The sequence below is a fragment of the Schistocerca gregaria genome, chromosome 9, assembly GCF_023897955.1.
Source record: "Schistocerca gregaria isolate iqSchGreg1 chromosome 9, iqSchGreg1.2, whole genome shotgun sequence".
NCBI lineage: Eukaryota > Metazoa > Arthropoda > Insecta > Orthoptera > Acrididae > Schistocerca > Schistocerca gregaria.
The window spans coordinates 203875561-203895106 of NC_064928.1; the positions used below are offsets into that span (position 1 = coordinate 203875561).

Below are 19546 nucleotides of genomic sequence, written 5' to 3' on the forward strand. Positions count from 1 at the left end.
CGTCATACGTCTCTACGCGAGATTTGCACACTCATAAACATCCCTAGGTCCACTGTTTCGGATGTGATAGAGAAGTGGAAACGTGAAAGGACACCTACTGCACCAAAGCGTACAGCCCGACCAAGTCTGCTGACTGACACAGACCGTCGACAGTAGAAGAGGGTCGTAATGCGTAATAGGCAAACTTCTATCCAGACCATCACACAGGAATTCCAAACTGGGTCAGTGCTGTGACGGTTAGGCGGGAGGTGAGAAAACTTCGATTTTATGGTCGTGTGGCTGCTCATAAGCCACACATCACTCCGGTAAATGCTAAACAACGTCTATCTTGGTGTAAGGAGAGTGAACATGGCCCGATTGGACAGTGGAAAAACGTTGTGTGCGGTACACAACGCGGCGATCCGATGGCGGGGTGTGGCTGTGGCGAATGCCCGGTGAACGTCATTTGGCAGCGTGTGTAGTGCCATCAGTAAATTCGGAGGCGGTGGTATTATGGTCTGGTCGCGTCTTTCATGATGTTTTGAGTGGCAGTATCACTGCACAGGGCTACATTGATATTTGAAGCACCTTCTTGCTTCCCACTGTTGAAGAGCAATTCGGGTAAGGCGAGTGCATCTTTCGACACAATCGAGCTCCTGTCCATAGTGCACGGTCTGTCGTGGAGTGGTTACATGACGATAACATCCCTATAATGGACTGACCTGCACAGGGTCCTGACGTGAATAGTACAGTACACCTTTGGGATATTTTGGAACGCCGACTTCGTGCCAGGCTTCACCGACCGACATCGATACCTCTCCTCAGTGCAGCATTCCGTGAAGAATGGGCTGCCCGTGCTCAAGAAACCTTCCAACACCTGACTGAATATATGCCTGCTAGAGTGGAAGCCGTCATGTAGGCTAAGGGTGAGGAAACACCATACTGAATTTCAGCATTACGGATGGAGGGCGCCACGAACTTGTAGATCATTCACAGTAAGTTGTCCGGATACTTTAGATCACGTAATGTATTTGGCGAATGCTGCGTTGGCGTTCCTGTCTCAAGTCGATGCAACACATGCCTTGAAAGTTGCCAGTAAACAGTGAAACGGATAATGACACATTTTTCCTATACTAATTGTGTCGCCTGTTTAATAAAGCTAGCCTGCCCAGTAAGATGGGTATCATTCAAGAAAGCATGTTTATGACATTTTTAACGATTGTAATCACGTATATCGTATTAGAACGACTACCATTATTGTTAGAAATCGAAGAACACATTTCAATATGGAAATATCGAATTATAATTCATCGCCATCGACCTCAAAACACTTTATAGCCGAAACTTTAGTCGAATACGCTAAATTTGTACACTCGTGTTCTGGAAAAGCAGGAAACGTCGAACGACTAGAGACAGGGCGTTCATATTCACAGATGTGTACATTAGTACGTTCTGCAGAAATGATTAGCATTTGAACCAGGTCTGCAGGCGGTTTCAGGGTCAACTCGATGCTGTAGTGCAACACCACCTACCGGTACAATGTGCTCGCGGCTCTTGTCGTTATACACCGAAGGTAAACCTTACCGTGAAATCAGTGAGTTTGAAACAGGCCACGTAATTCGCGAGAGAGATTGTGATGCTTCCATCCGGGACATTGCTAGTCGTGTGGGACGAAGTGCTTGGGCAGTGCAACAAGTGTACACAGAATGGTTCACGGAAGGCAGTAGAAAACAGGGGATGCGTAAGGTCACAACCCCCCTGCGAAAGTCGAAATCTCATCCGAATGGCAATGCAGGAGTGATCTGCGTCCTCTCCGGCGCTGGCGCAACAGCGGAACCATGTAACATGTCGAACACTATCAGTGGTTACACTCTGACGCCGTTTATTACGGCATGCGTGAGGTGCCCACTTCCCACTTCTCCGCCTCCCTTTGACGAATGTGCAGAAACATGCTAGACGGCAACGGTGTATGGAACGATGTCCGTGGGGATACGAATGGCATCAGATAGTGTTTTCGTACGAATTGAGGTTATGTTTGTTTGAAAATTATGGTCCTGTTTTGTTCGCCGCAGGCAGGGAGACCAGCATCACGGTGAAAGCATTCATACCAGACATCAACGCCACATGCCACATGGAATCCTCATGACATGGGGTGCAAATTACAGCTGGTACGTGTCCAGGCCACTGTGAACATCGTGACCTACATGAATGACATTCTGCGACCTGCAGCCATACCCTTTCTGCACGACGTTCCAGGTGCCATTTTTCAGTAAGACAATGCACGACCAGATGATGTTGCACAAACACATGCCTTTTTGAAGTCATAGGAAGTGAGACTTTTGGCCTGTCCCGCCAGATCACAAGACTTATCGACAGTCGAAAATGTGTGGGATATAGTGACATGACGGGGGTAGCGTTGTGACCCAAACCCTAAAACCAAAGATAAACTTTGGCACCAGGCAAATACGGCATGAACGGCTATAACACAGGACGCCATTCGCGCTTTATACACGACGGTCCCATCACGCATGGAAGAAGTAATCAAGGCCCTTGGGGGCCCCTGTGTCTACTAGGCAACTGGACACATGCTGAAACGACGTCACGGAAATTCTAATCGTTTCTGCAGAACATACTAATTTTATGAGGACGTGAACGTCCTATCTCTAGTGTTTAATGATCTTCTGTTTTTTTTCTCAACGTGAGTGTTTGTCCACCAAACTCGGACGCGGCAGTTTGAATCTTGTAATTCCGGCATTGGCTTCTTAATTTGCGATCCCTAAAATCTAAAAAGAACGCAGTTTAGTAGGACCTCGCATCCACTTTCTCCTTTTGTCCAGCCTGCCACTGTGACCGAGCGGTTCTGAGCGCTTCAGTCCGGAACCGCGCTGCTGCTGCGGCCGCAGGTTCGAATCCTGCCGCTGGCATGGATGTGTGTGATGTGCTTACGTTAGTTAGGTATACGTGGTTCTAAGTCTAGGGGACTGATGACCTCAGATGTTAAGTTCCATACTGCTCAGAGCCATTTGAACCTTATGTCCAGGTTTCGAAGCGAGTTGACCCACTGTGCTACTCCACGACATAGCCATCCAGCTTGATTTTCGAGCCGAGCCTTCGCACAGGCGTTTACCGGCATGCGATTTATAGCAGTTCAGCTGTTCACCACCTTTAGCAGAAAACAGCAATACAGATCGCTCGGCCAGCGCAAACCAAGTATGCCAGTCAAATGGTAAGATCCAGCAGAATCTCCCCTTTATCAACTTGATCCGCCCTCTTGGAGCAGTACTCTCTCCCCTGCTGGATCGTAAGGCACTCCGCCTTCGGACCACAAGTGGCCGATCAGGACCATCCGACCACCGTGTCATCCTGAGTTGAGGATTCGGATAGGAGGGGCGTGTGGTCAGCACACCGCTCTCCCGGTCGTTATGATCGCTTTCTTTGACCGGAGCCGCTACTATTCGGTCGAGTAGCTCCTCAATTGGCATCATGAGGCTGAGTGCACCCCGAAAAATGGCAACAGCACATGGCAGCTGGATGGTCACCCATCCAAGTTCTGGCCACGCCCGACAGCGCTTAGCTTCGGTGTTCTCACGGGAACCGGTGTATCAACTGCGGCAAGGCCGTTGGCATTATGTGTACCCAGCTATCGTATATAATTGCATAACTTGAATGCTGAATTCTACAGTACAGGAAAAAGAAAGCACAACTTCCTCAGTGTTTTTCATTTGACGATGTTGTGTGCTATTTCAGTGGTTGATTTTTGGAAATACAGATTATAAACCTTCTAGAGAGCCATGGCATCAGTGTTATGATCGCAAACTTCTTCGAGAGTTGCTATTGTACGTAATCTCCCGTAAACCTGTGTCATTTGATTTGACAGTATATTGAGGTCTAACTGAATACACTCACAGTGTATATTGGTTCTCTCGGAACGAGAAACATTTATTTATGCGACATGCAATGTTTACGTAATAGAACTATAATTTATCCTGTCTACAAAAGAGTACGTATAAATTTTAATTATCTCATTTTGATGTATAAGAAAATCGGTATTTTCATTTCATTGTAATGACTCTATATTTTGTATTAAAAATACTGAGAAGAATGCAAAACAACTGAAATAGATTTTCATAATTCTTTTGCCCTGGATTAAATCTTACTACGAGGAAGACGTGTGTGGAGGCATACTGATCTTGTGAAGTATTTCTGGTACGTATACGATGTTACTGATAACAAATCCACTTATTTCGATAGAATTAGCATCCCTACATGCGTGAGCAATTAGCTGTGCCTTTTTCAGAGATCAACAATGCGCGGTGCTGCGTGAGTTTGAATTGGTATTGTGCCAGCCATTTGCAAGACAGCATATTTTTCAAATTACTCCAATATTTCGTGCCGTTAGGCCAAAAGGAGACTGTTTTTATTAGTTTCTTGAGAAAACGGACTAAAGTCAAGTTAATTTCTTTCATTTTGCAATGAGTAGTATCGATATCAAAACAGATTCTTGTGTTTGCTTTCTAACGGCTATATTTTGTTCAAGTGATGAGATTTTTCGTAGCTTGCTCAAACGTGATTGTCAGGCATGGCATTACGTGTGTAGCCGCCTTTAGGAAGTGTTCAGCTTTGAATTAATACTAAGTGTTCCACGCAAAATGTGTCTCCCCATATGAACTTAGGAACTATAAATCATTGTTCATGTCAAAAGACGTTCCATTACAACCCTTAGCTATAAGTAAACGATTAAGATGCTTCTCGCCAGTGCGTTAGTAATTTATTTTACGTCGATAAAGACTTTCCAGAGTTTTTTACTTATCGGGCTCTTGAATACAGAAAGCTTTTACAATATCAAAGAAAAAATTACTTCCCAGTGGAATAAAGTTGTAGTGATTATTTTATATATGGCATCATGTGATCTCACAATGTGTTATTAAAAGCACAAGTATAATCACACCTTTTGTTCGGTGACTCCTACATACACACGATACACACACACACGCACGTAAAATACATCACACAGATACTATGACGAATCTACACAAAAAATCAGTACAACCATCAATACGTTTCTGTTTGCCTGCTCAGCAGTGTCTTTCTTGTTTTTTGTTTTGTTTTTATTTTTTAGCTTAGATGTACTTCCTGCCATACATAATAATAATGAAAAAACTGGATATGAGCATTCGGCGTCATTGGCCGGGAGGCCCTTTGCGGGGCTGGTCCGGCCGCCTTGGTGCAGGTCTTATTACATTCGACGCCTCATTGGGCGACCTGCTCGCCGGATGGGGATGAAATGATGATGAGGACAACACAACACCCAGTCCCTGAGCGGAGAAAATCTCGGACCCACCCGCGAATCGAACCCGGACCCGTAGGACGGCAATCCGTCACGCTGACGTCTCAGCTATTAGGGCGGATACAATAACAATTATTATAGATCGGCGAATATTTAGTGACAGATATTGCAAACTGATTGTACTGGAGGGCTCAAAATTAATTTGCTATCTTAATGTGAGGAAAGCAAACATTCGCAGTTCAATCTGTGTTTATGCTGAAGCTTCTGAATCCGATGTGTTACTTCATTCAGAAAACTGATCAGGCAGATATGCTCGTACTTCAGGTAGTGGTGATGTATCAGCGCTTAACTCTAAGGGTATTGGAATTTGCTCTATTCTTACATATCGTCTCGGCGTGTTCACACAAAAAAATACTGATCAGTTAGGATTGTAGGGCATCAAATCAACAGTCTGATAACAGATTCCCTCACTACTTCACCCCATCATTAGAGCAGTAATAAATATTAAAGTAATATAAGAAATATCAGGACAATAATACTTTCAGTAAGGAGCGACTGAGCTGTTGTGGAGATCATATTGACCGGAAGCAGCAGGATAACATCCTCTCATGAAGGGCAGGGAGCAAATGATGGTAGCTACGCAATCGAAATATAAAAATTAAAATTGATCAGACAGTAGGGAGTTGAGAATGCACATCATTGGCTGAGAAGTCACTGCTCTGGCGGTCCCACAGCGACTGGTAGACAGCACGATGACGTCGACGTTACTCGATGGGTCAGCCTGCTGCCCCCCCCCCCCCATTCCCCCTCCCTACTACTCGCCAACCACGGGTAGCCCACTGCTACTGTCGTCTGTGACCTCAAGGTCTAATACGTGCATACTGAGGAGTCATCACGATTCATCTGTCACGATCATCGGCGATCAAATGACGCTCAGGAGCTCTGTCCGTGCATCCTCTACAGAGAGTAACTGCGCTGAGTTTAGAGGTGAATAGTGTTTGCGAAAACCATTCTAGGGTACAGCCACGCTCCACTGACAAGTAAGTACTGCTGTTGAATAGCTGTTGAACTGGTTCACACTGTAGGCCTGCAGGAAGTTGGATGGATGTATCGATGGTTAGCTGTGTGTCGCCACAGTCAGTAGTGGTCAGTGAAACATTTCTGCACTTGTGGATCAAGTTCTGGACGTCTGCGCAATACAGATGCACGTCAGGATAGACGGAAGGCGACCAACCCAACATAGTCCAGATAATAAATCCGGAAACATGCTGCATATGCAGATCCATTACTTGCAGTAGGATTAATAGCATGCATGCCCCCAGCCACATTGTGATGCAAGGGCACTGGCAGCCACGGGTACTCTGGTGTCGAGAATAAATTTAGTGAAGAATGGAATGGCACTGTGTTGTCTTCTGCCTATATTAGAATGATGGATTGCGCAGATGTATGGCCAGCCTGGTGAGCTGCCTAGTTCAGACTACATTCACACACTACACATTGTAATCATTCCAAAATTATGGTGTGGCGGGAGGAGGGGGGAAGGAGGAGGGGTGACTTGCAGTCACATTTCGTGTAATGTCACCAGTGATCATTACATTCCACAAGCCATGACGTCAATGCTACTGTAATTTTTTGTAAGAAAGATGGTATAGTTTTTCAGCAGGACAGTGACCGTACACATACTACTGCGGCGATGCAAAGTACTCTTTTCGGAGTACAGATGGTTCGATTAGCAAGATCACCAGATCTCTCGCCAACTGAACACTTGTGGGATACGATATAGTGGGAACTTACTCGTTCTCCAGTGCTTGCAATAAGCTTTGCCACACTGCGACGAAAGATGCAAGATGCTTGGGACAGTCTTCCACAGGATGCTATTCGGCAATTCGGCAGCAAACCACAGTGTTGCAACCGTAGGAGGATACACTGTATACTGATGCATCTGCATGGGCACATTTCATTGTGACATATGTACAAGATTTGGCGCTTGGGACATCGGCAACTGAAAGGCGACATAATTCAGGGAGATCCGGTTCGGTTGCACCAATATTTATTTATACCCTGACCAGTTTCGAGCTTTTAAAATCGCTTCTTCAGGTGAATGAAATTATAGTATTTTGTAATACATAACACGTGGTTAGGAAAATCAGTGGAAGATTTCCATTAAATGCACGTCGGCGGAAACTGTTCAACACTGAGCAGCCGCAAGGTAGGACTGAACTTCCTGACGTCCAGCGTGGCCCTCCACATAGTAGTCGTTGGCGTTTCTACCGTGCAGCTGCCAAGCGGTCGACAGTTTGCCCCAACATAAAATGACTGGAAGTCATGCATTCACTAGCCAGACGCTTGTTATGTATTACCAAGTACTACGTTTTCATACACCTGAAGAAGGGATTTTAAAAGCTCGGAACCGGTTGGGGTAAAAATGAATATTGGTGGAACCGAACCGGGTCTCCCTAAATTTGTACGCCTCTCAGTTGCAGATGTTCTACGTACCAAATCTTGTACGTATGTCACAGTGAAGTGAGCCCATACAGATAATCAATATACAGAGTACCCTCCTATGGTGGCAACACCTGAAGAAGGGATTTTAAAATCTCAAAACCAGTCGTGGTATAGATAAATATTAGTACAACTGAACCGGATCTCCAAAAATTAATTATGTGACATACGTGTTTAATTTAGTCTGGATTTGTTATTACGTACTCGTATAGTGATAAACTATCTGGTACTCTTATCACTAAAATGACCCTGTATTTTTCTTTCGGCAGTGTATTTTGCTTGTTGCTAATTTCAGAATGTCCATTATACACTCCTGGAAATTGAAATAAGAACACCGTGAATTCATTGTCCCAGGAAGGGGAAACTTTATTGACACATTCCTGGGGTCAGATACATCACATGATCACACTGACAGAACCACAGGCACATAGAAACGGGCAACAGAGCATGCACGATGTCGGCACTAGTACAGTGTATATCCACCTTTCGCACCAATTCAGGCTGCTATTCTCCCATGGAGACGATCGTAGAGATGCTGGATGTAGTCCTGTGGAACGGCTTGCCATGCCATTTCCACCTGGCGCCTCAGTTGGACCAGCGTTCGTGCTGGACGTGCAGACCGCGTGAGACGACGCTTCATCCAGTCCCAAACATGCTCAATGGGGGACAGATCCGGAGATCTTGCTGGTTAGGGTGGTTGACTTACACCTTCTAGAGCACGTTGGGTGGCACGGGATACATGCGGAAGTGCATTGTCTTGTTGGAACAGCAAGTTCCCTTGCCGGTCTAGGAATGGTAGAATGATGGGTTCGATGACGGTTTGGATGTACCGTGTACTATTCAGTGTCCCCTCGACGATCACCAGAGGTGTACGGCCAGTGTAGGAGATCGCTCCCCACACCATGATGCCGGGTGTTGGCCCTGTGTGCCTCGGTCGTATGCAGTCCTGATTGTGGCGCTCACCTGCACGGCGCCAAACACGCATACGACCATCATTGGCACCAAGACAGAAGCGACTCTCATCGCTGAAGGCGACACGTCTCCATTCGTCCCTCCATTCACGCCTGTCGTGACACCACTTGAGGCGGGCTGCACGATGTTGGGGCGTGAGCGGAAGACGGCCTAACGGTGTGCGGGACCGTAGCCCAGCTTCATGTAGACGGTTGCGAATGGTCCTCGCCGATATCCCAGGAGCAACAGTGTCCCTAATTTGCTGGGAAGTGGCGGTGCGGTCCCCTACGGCAATGTGTAGGATCCTACGGTCTTGGCGTGCATCCGTGGTGTCGCTGCGGTCCGGTCCCAGGTCGACGGGCACGTGCACCTTCCGCCGATCACTGGCGACAACATCGATGTACTGTGGAGACCTCACGCTCCACATGTTAAGCAATTCAGCGGTACGTCCACCCGGCCTCCCGCATGCCCGCTATACGCCCTCGATCAAAGTCCGTCAACTGCACATACGGTTCACGTCCACGCTGTCGCGGCATGCTACCAGTGTTAAAGACTGCGATGGAGCTCCGTATGCCACGGCAAACTGGCTGACACTGACGGCGGCGGTGCACAAATGCTGCGCAGCTAGCGCCATTCGACGGCCAACACCGCGGTTCCTGGTGTGTCTGCTGTGCCGTGCGTGTGATCATTGCTTGTACAGCCCTCTCGAAGTGTCCGGAGCAAGTATGGTGGGTCTGACACACCGGTGTCAATGTGTTCTTTTTTCCATTTCCAGGAGTGTAATTGTCCGGGCTGTTATGCCGTCGTCGGTTGATGAATTCTGTGTCAATTCCCAACGTTTCGTCCCCGTCGTAGGAGGACATCTTCAACGGGGTCCGTAGCTCGATGGAAGGTCCAACACACCCGCTGGCTCGCTACTGACTGCCGCTAAATTCCGTGTCCGCGCTCTCCCGCTCCGCGGCGTGACGTCACGTGTTTTGATAACGTCAGTGCAATTGGCCGCTGTCCGCTGCCGTCGATCATCGTTGCCATCACCCAATGGTGGACGGGTGGTACACATCTTCTTCAACACCGGCTTGCACATACCGTTTAATTTCACGCCCTCCGCCTTTCGATTGAAATTATTAGGGCGTTTGGCGATTTCGATTGCCTACCTGTAGAGCCTTTCGCAATATCCGCTTGTGGCCGCTAGTACTTGCGTCTCCCCGAAACGAATATGGTGGTTCCCTGGCTGGAAAGAATTCTCCGCAACAGCTGATTGTTCCGTTTTTCTTAAGTTTCACTTGTGCTCTTCCAAACGTTTTGAAAGAGTTCTTGTAGTGGAACCCCCATAATTTGATTCTAAAGGAGGATGGCGTGAAATTAAACGGTATGTGCAAGCCGGTGTTGAAGAACATGTGTACCACCCGTCCACCATTGGGTGATGGCAACGGTGATCGACGGCAGCGAACAGCGGCCAATTGCACTGACGTTTTCACAACACGTGACGTCACGCCTCAGCGCGGGAGCTCCCGGACACGGAATTTAGCGGCAGTCAGTAGCGAGCCAGTGGGTGTGTTGGACCTTCCATCGAGCTACAGAACCCCGTTGAAGATGTCCTCCGCAGACAGGGACGAAACGTTGGGAACTGACATAGAATTCATCAACAGACCACGGCATGACAGCCCGGATAATTACAATGGACATGACATTTCCGGCCGTGAAAGTCTACATTTTAGCTATTTCAGAATGCACCTATATTTTCGTTGCTCATTTCTTTCTGATAAGTGCTGTTATGCCCTCCCTTGTTTCCACAGAATCCAACAAATCGGGATACACTATCGAATACTGCGAAAGAAATCAATTTAAATCCTCGGCGCCTGCAAACTGGGACAGAGTCCTTTTATATCCGCCGCCTTGAATAGCAAAAGATAGCCAGAAACTCTCCATAGCACTTCATTACGCATGGTTTCTCTGTTCTGTCACAAATAGTTTTTTTTTAACGTAGCGGAAATAAACTCTGACAGAGACTTCTTAACTCCAGTAACGAGACTTCATTTTCTCCGATGATACGTTTTCGCAGAACTCCAAATAATCCAGATCACAATTCTCCACAAACGCACAAAGTTACAAGCAGATGGGAAACAGGCAGCCATTTAATTTAAGAGGTGTCACTGCGGCGTGACACGAGAGTGATAAACGTCCATCTAAACCCCACAATGCAATGCGGTACGCTGTTGGTTGGTGCACAACGCAATCTCCACCGCGAAATATGCGTAATTAAGTTACGCGCTGAATAACAGCTTGATGGACGTCAATACAGTCTCGACGGCCGCAACACCGAGCGCAACAAAAAAAAAAGTAGAAAAAAAATGACACAACTACGTTAAAATAAAAGTTAAAAAAGAACAGCGCTGTATGTTTTGAAAGTGATTTAATATAATGAAATGTGCGTGATGTCCAAACAAAATGCTGATGCCTCTGCCGTCACAAACTGATTCTGTTTTAATCTGGTCGCCGGACAGTATTGCGGACGTGCGGGATTTGCGTACGCTCTGACCCCTCCCCGGAAAACTGTTTATTAAATTCTGGCCGTTTAATTTTTCAAAACGACACAGAGCGAACCGAGAATTGGGACTCGGTGTGTGTCGTCATTAACTGTGAAGCCATGTCGCGTGATGACGCAAATGGCTGCTGCACGCTTATAAATGAGGTCACTGCGTATGGAAAGCCAGATTACGGAATGGGGGCGGGGAGGGGGGGGGGGGCGACGTTAGGTGGGCTACACATTAATATTTAATTATTACTTCGACCATGAAGCTCTGTGATGGTCCTTCTTTACACACACTATTTTATTAAGGGTGCCTGGGTACCGACTATTGGATTAATAATAACGGATGTTTCGGCGCTTTGGACTGATGACGGATTCATAGCCGACCGAAGAGGCGAGTGGTTATGGGCGCTACAGTCTGGAACCGGGCGACCGCTACGATCGCAGGTTCGAATCCTGCCTCGGGCATGGATGTGTGTGACGTCCTTAGGTTAGTTAGGTTTAAGTAGTTCTCAGTTCAAGGGGACTGATGGCCTCAGAAGTTTAATCCCATAGTGCTCTGAGCACGGTTCCAGACTGAAGCGCCTAGAAAAGCTCGACCACTCTGGTCGGCCTTACTCCACAGTTTTTGCCAGCTATAGCTACCTCTAGTACCATGGCAGTTATTCCTTGATGTCTTAACAGATTTCCAACCAACCTGATCCTTCTTCTTATCAGTGTTTTCTGTATAGTCCTTACATCACCGATTCTTCCAAGAACGTTCTCTTGTCAGTCCACCAAATTTTCAACATTCATCTGTAGCACCACATCCCAAATACTTCGATTCTTATCTGTTCCAATTTTCACTTAGTCCACATCTACCTGCATTACAATTATGTGCTCCGAGGGTACTTACCCACAAATTTCTTCCTCAAATTAAGGCCTATGTTTGATACTAGTTCACTTCTGGCCATTAAAATTGCTACACCACGAAGATGACGTGCTAAAGACGCAAAACTTAACCGGCAGGAAGAAGATGCTGTGACATACAAATGATTAGCTTTTCAGAGCATTCACGCAAGGTTGCCTCCGGTGGCGACACATACAACATGCTGACATGAAGAAAGCATCAATCCGATTACTCATACACAAAAAGCAATTGACCGGCGATGCCTGGTGAAACGTTGTTGTGATGACTCGTGTAAGAAGGAGAAATGCGTAACATCATGTTTCCGGCTTTGATAAAGGTCGGATTGTAGACTATCGCGATTGCGGATTATCGTATCGCGACGTTGCTGCTCGCGTTGTTCGGGATCCATTGACTGTTAGCAGAATATGGAATCGGTGAGTTCAGGAGGGTAATACGGAACGCCGTGCTGGATCCCAACGGCCTCGTATCACTAGCAGTCGAGATGACAAACATCTTATCCACATGGCTGTAACAGATCGTGCAGCCACGTCTTGATCACTGAGTCAACAGATGGGGACGTTTAGAAGATAACAACCATCTGCACGAACAGTTCGACGACGTTTGCAGAAGCATGGACCATCAACTCGGAGACCACGGCTGCGGTTACCGTTGACTCTGCATCACAGACAGGAGCGCCTGCGATGGTGTACTCAACGACGAACCTGGGTGCACGAATGGCTAAACGTCATTTTTTCGGATGAATCCAGGTTGTTTACAGCATCATGATGGTCGCATCGCAGTGAACGCACATTAGGAGCGTGTATTCGTCATCGCCATACTGGTGATGGTATGGGGTGCCATTGATTACACATCTCGGTCACCTCTTGTTCGCATTGACGACACTTTGAACAGTGGACGTTACATTTCATATGTGTTACGACCCGTGGCTCTACCCTTCATTCGATCCCAGCGAAACCCTACATTTCAGCAGAATAATGCACGACCGCATGTTGTAAGTCCTGTAAGCGCCTTTCTGGATACAGACTGCTGTCCTGGCCAGCACGTTCTCCAGATCTCTCACCAATTGAAAACATCTGGGCAGTGGTGGCCAAGCAACTGGCTCGTCACAATACGCCAGTCACTACTCTTGATGAAATGTCGTATCGTATTGAAGCTGCATGGGCAGCTGTACTGTACACGCCATTGAAGCTCTGTTTGACTCAATGCCCAGGCGTATCAAGGCCGTTATAACAGTCAGAGGTGATTGTTCTGGGTACTGATTTCTCAGGATCTATGAACCCAAATTGCGTGAAAACGTAATCACAGTTCAATTCTAGTATAATATATTTGTCCCATGAATACCTGTTTATCATCTGCATTTCTTCTTGGTGTAGCAATCTTAATGGCTAGTAGTGTAGATTTATCTTGCCCAGGAATGCCTATTTCAAAAGTACTACTCTGCTTTGGATGCCCTCCTTGCCCCGTCCAACATTAGTTATTTTATTGCGTGTTGTTGTTGTTATTGTCGTCTTCAGCCCAGGGACAGGTTTGATGCAGCTCTCCATGCTACTCTATCCTGTGCAAGGTTCGTCATCTCCCAGTATCTACTGCAACCTACATCCTTCTCAATCTGCTTAGTATATTCATCCCTTGGTCTCCCTCTACGATTTTGCCCCTCCTCGCTGCCCTGCAATACTAAACTGGTGATTCCTTGATGCCTCAGAACATGATCTACCAACCGATCCCTTCTTCTTGTCAAGTTGTGCCATAAATGTCTCTTCTCCCCAATTCTATTCAATACATCCTCATTAGTTATGTAATCTACCCATCTAGGTATTGCCTAAGTAGTAGAATTCCTTAACTTCTTCTGCTTCGTGGTCACTAGTGCTGTTCTCATCTGTGCTACTTCTCACTACTCTCGTCTTTCTTCAATTTTCTCCTAATCCATATTATATACTCATTAGATTCCATTCTGGAAATATCCCCTAGGCTGTGGCTAAGCCATGTCTCCGCAATATCCTTTCTTCCAGGAGTGCTAGTTCTGCAATGTTCGCAGGAGTGCTTCTGTGAAGTTTGGAAGATAGCGTACGAGGTACTGGCAGAAGTAAAGCTGCGAAGACGGGGTGTTAGACGTGCTTGGGTAGCTCAGATGGTGGAGCACTTGCCCGCGAAAGACAAAGGTCTCGAGTTCGAGTCTCGGTCCGGCACACTATTTTAATTTGCCAGGAAGTTTCACTCATTAAATTGTTTATTGTGTTCAGCAGAACATGTAATTGTTCTTCACTTTCACTGTGGACAGAAATGAGCGTACAGCTTCCGGCGACGCTTGCTCTTGGCAGCGTCCCATAACCTCATCAGGAGATACAATAGTGCTGAGACGGTCTACCAACATAATCCATCATTCAGACGCTGTCTCGATCTCCTTTTCCACTGCAGGAACCCGACTCAGGAATGATTACCCTCATTAAAGAGAGGAAAGAGGGCAATTTTGCTAACCAAGCTGACTACAAGTTCCAACAGAAGTTTGTCTTACGTAAAATTGGCAAGCGGTTCCAAATCCTCTGTTCATTAACCAAGTGACCATACTGACACCCAAGCGGCAGTCAGTAGAGAGAGGGTCGAAATAGTGAATTCAGTCTTCCGAAATTCCTTCACCGTAGAAGAGCTTAAAAAGGGTACATCCTTTCAGTCATCCCACCAACATCGAAATGACAGATGCTGAGACACCAAACTCGGAATGGCAAAGCGACTGCAATTCCTTTGTAATGGAAAGACATCAGGACGAGATGAGATACCGGTAACATTCTACAGAGGTTGTGCGAAAGAACTTGCTCCACTTGTAGCAGGAGTTTATTGTAGGTCGGTGGAGTAACGAAGTGTACCTAGCGACTGTAAAAATCGCGGGTCTTTCCTGTTTTCAAGATGGGTCGCTGGTCACGTGCACATGATTATAGGACTATACGGTTGACGTCGATCCGTTGTAAAATGATGGAACAAGTTCTATGCTGAAGAATTATTACGTTCTCGGATGACGCAAATCTCCTTTATCAAAACCAACAAGGATTCCGCAAACAGAGGTCTTGCGGCACTCAGATCACTCTGTTCCTCCATGAGATCCACAGCATCGAAGACAACTGCACTCGGGTTGATGCCGTGTTCCTCGACACCAAGAAGGCATTCTACACCGTCCTACACTGTCGTTCAGTGAAGAAAATGAGAGCTTACGGAGTATCAGGTCACATTTGCGACTGCATTTAAGACATCCCTGAAGACAGAGCTGAACACTTTGCTCTTAAAAAGAAAGCACTCCGTCTTCAGTCCACGAGTGGCCTACCGGGGCCATCCGACCGCCGCGTCATCCTCAGTGGCGGATGCGGATAGGAGGGGCGTGGGGTCAGCACACCGCTCTCCCGGTCATTATGATGGTATTCTTGACCGAAGCCGCTACTAATCGGCCGAGTAGCTCCTCAATTGGCATCACGAGGCTGAGTGTATATCGAAAAATGGCAACAGCGCATGGCGGCCCAGATGGTCACCCATCCAAGTACCGACGGCGCGCGACGGCGCTTAACTTCGGTGATCTCACGGGAGCCGGTGTATCCACTGCGGCAAGGCCGTGGCCACAACAGTTTGCTCTTAACGAAACATAATCTACATATATGACGGAGATTTCCGGAGTACCCCAAAGATCTATGATAGCGCAGTTACTGTTTACAATTTATGTAAATGACCTGCTGGAAAGCGTCTGAAGCTCGTTAAGACCGTTCGCATCTGGTACTGCTGTCTATAAGAAAGTAACAGCGCCAGGAGACAATACCGATTTGCAGAATAACCAGCAGAAGTTTGATGAATGGCGCGGGATCCGGCAGTTGACCTAGAGAGTTAATAAATGTAACATACTGCACATGTATAGAAAAGAAGCCCACAACTGTGAAACAACACTATTGATGGCACGTTGCTGGAAACTGGGAGTAACTAATCATAGCGACGTTAAATGGAATGACCATATAAAACAAATAGTAGGAAAATCAGATGCCAGATTAAGGTTCATAGGAACAATCGTAAACGGGTAGAAAAATTTCCACTACCAGTTATCATGAAAGATTATTTATTCGTCACGCGACCGGTTTCGGGCTTGTGCCCATCCTCAGGTGTTTATACATTCACGAATGTGTTTATATTACTGGAGATCACTGTTGAAATACAAAAAAATTATTTGCTGGTGACTAAACAGATAGAAGTGGAACAATTGTGACAATGTAGCATTTGTCGAAATTATATTTGTACCTACATTAAGATGAAACTTCCTTATTATAATTATGCTTTAGTGGCAGTTTTCTCACCCAGTTGCACATTTGCTATGATTTTCACGTCCATGTTTCATTTTTATAAAATTACCTGAATATTTCACTACTGTGTTGTGCACTCGTGATATACGCTGTGTTTACATACAAACATGTAGGCTGTGATCAAAGAACTTATACGTAGGAGGTACAAAGATGTTGCTCATACAGAAATATGTTGGTTATGTTCAAGGAACATAGCCATAGGAAGTGCAAGGTAGTTGCGCACACAGAAAGTTAAAAAGCTATTATAAATTGCGAAGTTTTTTGATCCACATCATGAAATTTGTTATCCACATTTTTGTCATATATCTAGGAAGTACAGTGATGCTATACATATGAAATTACTGAAGATCAATATAAATTACAAAAATGACAGAACTGTTCTGAGCCACACTGTTGTCAGAAAACTTAGATCTAGGAAGTACAATGATGTTATACACACGTGAAAATGATAACAAATGTGCAACTGAGTGGAAAATCTGCCACCACAGCATAACTATAATAAGGAAGCTTCATCTCTATCTAAGTAAGTATGTACTTTCGACAAATGTTATCTTGCCAACTGTATCTGCTTAGTTACCAGCAAATATTTTTTTTGTGTTTTACCAGTGATATCCAGCAATGTAAACATGTACATGAATATATAAACACCTGAGGATGGTGTGACGGATAAATAATCTTTTATTGTGACTGGTAGCGAAAGGAAGAGGCTTGCAAGGCGCCTGTTCGAACGAGATTTGACTACTGTTCATTAATCTGGGATCCTTACCAGATACGACACAAAAGCTTCACCGAGTGTTAACACGCGATCATTTGATGGGCGTTAGAACGTGGCAGAGATGCTCAACAACACTCAAATGTTAGATGCTACGAGAGACACGTTGTGCATGACGGAAAGGTTTACTTTTCATGTTTCGAGAAAGCAGGAGTCGGACAAGATATTACTTCTTCCTTCACACATCTCGCGAAATGGCCGCGACTACAAAATTCGAGAAATTAGAGACTGCCATTCTAAGGCGCTGCAGTCATGGACTGTGCGGCTGGTCCCGGCGGAGGTTCGAGTGCTCCCTCGGGCATGTGTGTTTGTCCTTAGGATAATTTAAGTAGTGTGTAAGCTTAGCTGTTAAGTCCCATAGGATTTCACGCACACACACATTTGACTGCCATTCTTCCGACGCACCATGTGCGACTGCAACAGCATATGGGAGATCAGTTAGTGGCGCCAGAAGCATCCCACTCCACATCTCCTTTAGATGGCTTGCGGAGTATGCTGTACGCCTAGGTTATATCAGAGAAGAAAACTTCGTCTCCAGATTCAGAAAAAGGATACGACGTATCCCATGAAGCAAAAACACCGTCTTACCTCGCTCCTGCGCTCACATCCGACACTGGACTCGCTTTCGGGAGGACGACGGTTCACTCCCGTGTCCAGCGATCCTGATTTAGGTTTTCCGTAATTTCACTAAATCCCGTCAGGAAAATGCTTGGATAGTACCTTTGAAAGGACACGGCCGACTTCCTTCCCAATCCTTCCCTAATCGAATGAGCCGGATGACCTCGCTGTTTGGTCTCTTCCCCAAACAACCCAACCCCAAACCACACATCCGATTACAACGAAGTATATTTTTTTTTTGAAATCATATCTTCTTCACTTTCCAAGATGGTGCAGTCTACCTAAATTGAAGTAATTGTTTGTGAAAAAATCTCCACAGACGCTGTACGTAAATTTCTCGCCTAGTGAGTTTGCTATCTCAGAAAACGCCAGTTTTGTGTATTTTGCAATTTCCATTACCTTCTTGTTGCATAAGGGCTTCAAGGGACCACATCTCAATTAAATTTCTCAATTTATATATATATATATATATATATATATATATATATATATATATATATATATATATACTCCTGGAAATGGAAAAAAGAACACATTGACACCGGTGTGTCAGACCCACCATAATTGCTCCGGACACTGCGAGAGGGCTGTACAAGCAATGATCACACGCACGGCACAGCGGACACACCAGGAACCGCGGTGTTGGCCGTCGAATGGTGCTAGCTGCGCAGCATTTGGGCACCGCCGCAGTTAGTGTCAGCCAGTTTGCCGTGGCATACGGAGCTCCATCGCAGTCTTTAACACTGGTAGCATGCCGCGACAGCGTGGACGTGAACCGTATGTGCAGTTGACGGACTTTGAGCGAGGGCGTATAGTGGGCATGCGGGAGGCCAGGTGGACGTACCGCCGAATTGCTCAACACGTGGGGCGTGAGGTCTCCACAGTACATCGATGTTGTCGCCAATGGTCGGCGGAAGGTGCACGTGCCCGTCGACCTGGGACCGGACCGCAGCGTGGCACGGATGCACGCCAAGACCGTAGGATCCTACGCAGTGCCGTAGGGGACCGCACCGCCACTTCCCAGCAAATTAGGGACACTGTTGCTCCTGGGGTATCGGCGAGGACCATTCGCAACCGTCTCCATGAAGCTGGGCTACGGTCCCGCACACCGTTAGGCTGTCTTCCGCTCACGCCCCAACATCGTGCAGCCCGCCTCCAGTGGTGTCGCGACAGGCGTGAATGGAGGGACGAATGGAGACGTGTCGTCTTCAGCGATGAGAGTCGCTTCTGCCTTGGTGCCAATGAAGGTCGTATGCGTGTTTGGCGCCGTGCAGGTGAGCGCCACAATCAGGACTGCATACGACCGAGGCACACAGGGCCAACACCCGGCATCATGGTGTGGGGAGCGATCTACTACACTGGCCGTACACCTCTGGTGATCGTCGAGGGGACACTGAATAGTGCACGGTACATCCAAACCGTCATCGAATCCATCGTTCTACCATTCCTAAACCGGCTAGGGAACTTGATGTTCCAACAGGACAATGCACGTCCGCATGTATCCCGTGGCACCCAACGTGCTCTACAAGGTGTAAGTCAACTACCCTGGCCAGCAAGACCTGCGGATCTGTCCCCCATTGAGCATGTTTGGAACTGGATGAATCGTCGTCTCACGCGGTCTGCACGTCCAGCACGAACGCTGGTCCAACTGAGGTGCCAGGTGGAAATG

At 46.6% G+C, this 19546-nt stretch overlaps 1 pseudogene; it reads right to left on the bottom strand.

The window, feature by feature from the left end:
- Positions 1 to 3487: 3487 nt before the first annotated feature.
- LOC126292536 (5S ribosomal RNA) lies at positions 3488 to 3604 on the bottom strand (annotated as a pseudogene).
- Positions 3605 to 19546: the final 15942 nt, after the last annotated feature.